Genomic DNA, 6,540 nt, shown 5'->3' on the forward strand with positions numbered 1-6,540 from the left:
AAGATATTCCAGGGAACTCTTCAAAAATCAACATAATGAGCTCTGCGTTTGAATTTAATAGATGTATACTCACTTAGGGCATTGAAAAAATAGTTTAAAAACGGACTTAAACTAACTTAAAACTAAAGAAAGCTACGAATTACGAATTTATAACAATTAAAAAAGAAACTATATTACAACCTATCCTCTATGCTATAATAACCAAGCTTAAACTAAATAATTTAAAAGAAACGACTTAAATCTAATCTAATTAAAAAAAAAATTAGACTTACAATTTTATTAAAAAAACTAACTACAGTAACTACTAATAATCGATATCAAACTAAACCTACGTTAAATAGTTTAACCAAAAAACCAGGAAAACCCAACAAATAAACTTATTAATTGACAAATACAACGAAACCAATTTAGAATATACGAAACAGCAGGACCACTACAGACAAATAATCATACGACTGATAATACACTTTTTCTACGATAGTACCGAAGCGCTCGGCCGATACCCAACCAAATGAATGTAACGAAACCATAGCGCGATCTATTTCGATCCCAACGCTATCTATCGAGGATAAAGACAACTTGGATTATGTATTTATTTATACTCCGTTTGGGCATTTTCTTTGTACTAAAAGTTTAATTATATTGATATTATTTTTTTCATACCTTTTTACTATTTATTTACTTTTTTTCGATGAATTAAAACAATAACATGAACCGAAGTCGTGTAACGATCGACATAGAATTATCTATACTCCGTTAGAGCATTTTCTTTGTACTAAATGTTTTATTATATTGATATTATTTTTTTCATACCTTTTTACTATTTATTTACTTTTTTTCGATAAATTAATACAATAACATGAACCGAAGTCGTGTAACGATCGACATAGAATTATTTATAAATAATTTATTTCTTATTTTTATTTTTTGATTTTTGAAATAAAAATATATCTATGTCCTTTCTAAGGTTCTAAACTATATCTGTACCAAATTTCAACCAAATCCGTCAAATAGTTGCGGAGATTAATGGTATAAGCATAGAATGTTCGACGTGATTCTTTAATTTGACATAACTTTTTTATTTATGAACCGATTGACATGAAACAAACACTAAATGTAAATTTAAGCATCCCACAATATATTCGTGAAAACCGCATCCAACTCGGATCAGCCGTTTCTGAGATTAGCGCGCACAGACGAACAGACAAACAGACAAACAGACAAACAGACAAACAGACAAACAGACAAACAGACAAACAGACAAACAGACAAACAGACAAAAAAAAAGTTAATTACATTTTTGTGTTCGACATCGACATAACAATAACCCCTGCTATTTTTTTTATTTTTATTTTCAATGTACAGACAGCACTTTTCTACGATTTTATTATATGTATAGATATAGATAGCTGAGTTATGTATGAGTCCCTATTCAATTTGAATTGGAATCTATAAATATCCTCCATATAAAAATGAATCCATAATTTCCTGGTCTCACTATACCTGAAAAGGACTTTACTAATTTAAAAAAAAAACAAAATATATTTTCATAACAGTGTTTATTTCATAGGATTCAATCATTTCACTGTCCTGCAGGCGCCTTATCGGCTCTGATGACAATTTTGTGATTATCTGATGGCATGCGGTCTAATGCATTTGTGAATGTCTAATACATCGGTCTAATGCAACTAATTCATTGTGTTGAAGGAAAAATATTTGAAGTTGTTCATCACAATGGATCTCTTTACTGAGTTGTTGTGTGCGCAACGCTGATCGACTTCTCTTGCTGAATTGTCCATAAAATATATTTGCAAAAATGTATAGTCTTCAACAGGCACTGGCAATAAGGAACCTGTTTGATGATATATTTGAATCCCTGAATCTGCAAGAATATAAATATGTATACAGGCAATTGTATAGCAAATTGTACCACCATGTGTGTCGCAAAATACTGCCACAATACTTTACATCATTTCAAATTAAAACTACTTTTAACTTCGACATTAAACAGCTATCCACGGCAGCTTTAGGTAGTAGGCTTTACCAAGAACATCTTGCTCATGCCACTATAAAATACAACATGTTATAAATGTTGCTGATTAAGTCTTCGGATTATAGACTATTATTATGTATTTGATTTATTGTTTACAAAATAAACACATCACTGACTCGACATATTTTGCACCAGCTACATGGTTTTAAAACTAAAAAAAAAAACGTTTGCCATTATACTTACTTGCTAAAAGTAGGCAAAAAATTGTCTCGTATAACTTTTGTTGCCCCAAATGATGTCATTTGAAAGCAATTATTGTACTGCTGGATATGAGTCAAAAAATGAACCAATGAATGTAGTGGCTCTGGTGGCGGTACCAATGGCGTCAATTTGACTTGGCCGCTGGCGCAACACAATCCAGAGGCTTCATTTTTTTATTTCAATCCCAATGTGGACACACAATGTTCATTAGTCCAATAGTAACAATTTGCTCTGAACTGTAATCAACTGCCACATTATAACTGAATGCAGCTTTGTGGGGATTAAACACAACATTTCTATCTTGATATCGATTCAGTTCAAGTTCATTTCGCGCTTCGCGATGCTCATCAGTTTGATTTGCTCTTATATTTCTTTGACTTGCCGTATTTCGAGTTCTGCGGCCTAAGCTTGTACATCTGGTTGGTAGCATTGTTAAAACCGAAATTCCAACTGAAAATAAAAAGCTCTCATACATTTTCTGCATAACCGTGTATACCAAATTGTAGTATTGTGTAGTCACCAAAAGTTACTAAAAATCAATAATGAAGATGTGAACTTACCTTGATTAACAAACACTTATTAGCAAATAAAAATCTTCTTAGTTTTTAAAACTCGAAGAAATATTAAGATAATCTCTCAGAAATATTGAAAAATATACATTTAATTTTGCATATTTTAAAAAACGCGCAATACGAATGTCAATGTCATTCACACCAATAGACTATATTGAAAGAGCATCGTTTGTTCGAAAACGTGAATAGAAACTTTAATTTACACATAATAAATTTCTGAACACACGCGTAACTGTTGATAATTTGTCATTCTTTCTGAACGCACACATAATTAATATTTGAGGAATTTCTATTCATGCTTAATGCACTTTTCAACATTTTCAATAGATTAAAAAAAATACAGACAATTGTTTATTCACCCTTTTCATAGTTTATGCATAAATGTCAATCATTATTTACAGAATTTGAATTTAGAAACAACAAATATTTGACATGTACAAATGAAAATTTATCGAATCTAGCTTTTGCCCGCGACTTCGTCCGCGTAGAGGTGTTAATGGTCAAAATGCTGCCGTATGTCATCTAAAATGTGAATTACTTGAGAATATGTTACTGTTAGCATTTTTAAAGATATGTATTCCAAAGAAACCACGACCGCCGATTCATCATTTTATAATCATGATGAAAAGTAACCAAGGTTATCTATATTATTATCCTTTAATTTCCTATATATTGCCTATCAATAAAAAAATACATTGTTTCGTTGTTATATTCCAAAAAAAAAAAAACATTCGTGCTTTCGCATTCATAACATTAGTATGGTAGTAGGGATATTGGAGATTTAAATAAGTATATGTGTATTTAAATAAGAATCGAAACGTATTAACGAAAATGACGAATTTTCAAGCAAACATTAATCTCCTCTATCAAACATACTACGCCTTCTACCCTTTTTATTAAAAAGTAGCCTATGTTCTTTCGCTCCTCATTAAGTGTCTAAATACAAAATTTCACTGTTACAGCTTTAAAAATGACGAATTTCCATATGACCATTCATCCCCTATTTTTACCCACTCTCCCCTATTTTTTTGCAATAAAAAGTAGACCATGTTCTTTCGTTCCTCATTAAGTATCTAAATACAAAGTTTTACTGTTACAGCTTTTAAAATGACGAATTTCCATATGACCATTCTCCGCAATTTTTTTGCAATAAAAAGTATCCCATCAAAAACATCCTGTAAAAAACCCAAGTCTCGCAGCTCAGTCTTTCTACCGTCAAAAGTTGTGAGATCCATGTAATACCAAGTCGGTTAATCTATTTAGTGTCTACTTGAAGGACCTTCTGTCTTAAGTTATTACATAAGTTATTATCATGCCAATATTAAAAATATTTAACGTTTTAAACAAATAGATCGACTTGGACATCGCTTGATTTGATTATTAGTATGTATCACACTACACAGCACGACGGGCCAGCGACCAACAGGAACGAGAGTTTCAATCGCGTGAGGCGCGAGAGACTAAAGAATCTAATATAATATTGTAATATTCATTTTGTTTTCATGCGATGTCCAAGTCGATCTATTTGTTTAAAACGTTAAATATTTTTAATATTGGCATGATAATAACTTATGTAATAACTTAAGACAGAAGGTCCTTCAAGTAGACACTAAATAGATTAACCGACTTGGTATTACATGGATCTCACAACTTTTGACGGTAGAAAGACTGAGCTGCGAGACTTGGGTTTTTTACAGGATGTTTTTGATGGGATCTCACTTCTTTTTGTAGAGCCTTTCTTTTTGATACCATCTACTTTGCGACTACTAGTACTCGTAGATATGCAAGATGTAAGAATACAATTAATACTTAAACGTAACTTTGGTCTCGTTATTTCGACCGACACTATTAAGTAATTGAAAATCGCAAACTTATAGGTTAGGTTTCGAGGCACATCCGAACAGCATGAGGGCGCTCGCACGTATGCGTGCGGCTGCCGCTCGCTCGAAGGCATTCACATTTCATTGTTCTGTTATTTTGGCGTATATTTTGCTTGTCAGTCATAGAGTAAAATAGAGGCCAGTCTGTCTGTTAGGAGGCTAGTCGCGCTAACAATTTATATATAACAGATTTAAATTATAATATATTGTTTTATTAGATTTTCGTACTTCAAGACATGTCCAATCATGTGTTTTTCATTACGTCGACCATTTTACAAGTAATAATGTTGTTCAGTTTCATGGGCTAAACACACCCTTACCCACCATATACCCCCTCCCTTGCCTCATATGGTAGGTACCTACCAACCACCAACTGCATAAATAACTTTGTAATCCCATATATTTATATGGGATTACAAAGTTATTGATGCAGTTGGTGTATTTGGAAAACTGGACCGAAATTACAAAATATTTAAGTTTTCCCATGATTAAGACACTAAACTCTATATGTATTCCAAATATGAAGCTTCTAAGTCTGCTAGAAGTGCCTTGGACTTTTGATGATCGGTGAGTCAGTGAGTGACAAAATTTAGAAACTTTAACAAGTTGTCATTCTTAAACTACTGGTTCAAATTGACTGAAATTTTAAATATTCCGTGTTTATACAATGCCGGATTAGTTATTGAAGATTCAGGTTTCTTGCTTTATCCACAACCGAATTATAGGGGGTCGAAAAAGGCCCGAATTGCTTCGAGAAAAGGATGGTACGGCCGTGCCGCTTTTTTTTTGCTCGACTTGGCGGGGGCACTGCCGTGCCCCCAGATCAAGGTCTATTCTATCTCAGTACTAAATTCCATCAAAATCGGTTCACTGGTTTAAGCTTGAAAGCGTAATTACAGACAGACAGAGTTACTTTCGCATTTATAATATTAGTAGGGATTCTGTGCTCCAAGTCTCCAACGCACACTTATTCAATAGCATTTGTTTTTTAGTATCCAATAGCATTTATCCAACAATGAACTTTATCCAATAGCAATAAAGCTCAAATTGACTCTACGTATTAGTTAGAAAACGTTTGTATGGGATAAAGGAAAGGGCAGTTTTTAGGGTTTTTCCGTCAATTATTTGATATTTTCTCACCTTTTAAACCTTCCCTGGACTTCTACAAATAATTCAAGACCAAAATTTGCCAAATCGGTCCAGCCGTTCTCGAGTTTTAGCGAGACAAAGGAACAGCAATTGATTTTTATATATATAGATTCCATTATGTAGTAAACATAGAAATGCAATGTAAATAGCGAAAGAATCTTCTCACATAAACATACATAGGTACAATAACCCTTCTCTAGACTGTCGTTAAAAAAAATAAACAAACGCAGCATGATTTGTGTAAACATGATTCATTCAGTTTTTTTTTATATAAACCGTTTCGTAAGAGTCATTGTGCGTACATAATGTTTGTCAGACGTATGAAGCCTATGTAATACATAAGAGGCAACCATAGCGTATATTTTTTATAGGTAACCTTCAGCACACGGCCGGTCGCTCAACTTTAAAACTACATCAAATAACTGGTATATAACAAGTTGAAGTTTAAGTTCAATGTTATTTTATAAACCGATAAGTATGTATCATGGTTAGTGGTTTTTGCACTGCGATTTACCACAAAGAAAATATTATTAAAATGCTCAAACTGTTTTTGTATATTTTTCGTATTGAAAGCAATGTATTGAGAAAGCATGAAAAGATGTTGATGAAGCGAAAGGGGTATGTAAGATTCGTAGCAATTCACGTTCCATTGTCTCTGCCTACACCCATGGGATACAAGCGTAAG

At 32.8% G+C, this 6,540-nt stretch overlaps 1 long non-coding RNA gene across 1 annotated transcript; it reads right to left on the reverse strand.

Moving 5' to 3' along the window:
• Positions 1 to 282: 282 nt before the first annotated feature.
• LOC126910858 (uncharacterized) lies at positions 283 to 3,975 on the reverse strand. Its single transcript, XR_007705438.1, has 2 exons — positions 2,237 to 3,975; positions 283 to 1,882 (listed from the first exon to the last, which is right to left on the reverse strand). It is a non-coding gene; the product is annotated as an uncharacterized LOC126910858 (long non-coding RNA).
• Between the last annotated feature and the right edge of the window lie 2,565 nt (positions 3,976 to 6,540).

Source organism: Spodoptera frugiperda, chromosome 7 (genome assembly GCF_023101765.2).
Source record: "Spodoptera frugiperda isolate SF20-4 chromosome 7, AGI-APGP_CSIRO_Sfru_2.0, whole genome shotgun sequence".
In the NCBI taxonomy this organism is placed as follows: Eukaryota; Metazoa; Arthropoda; class Insecta; order Lepidoptera; family Noctuidae; genus Spodoptera; species Spodoptera frugiperda.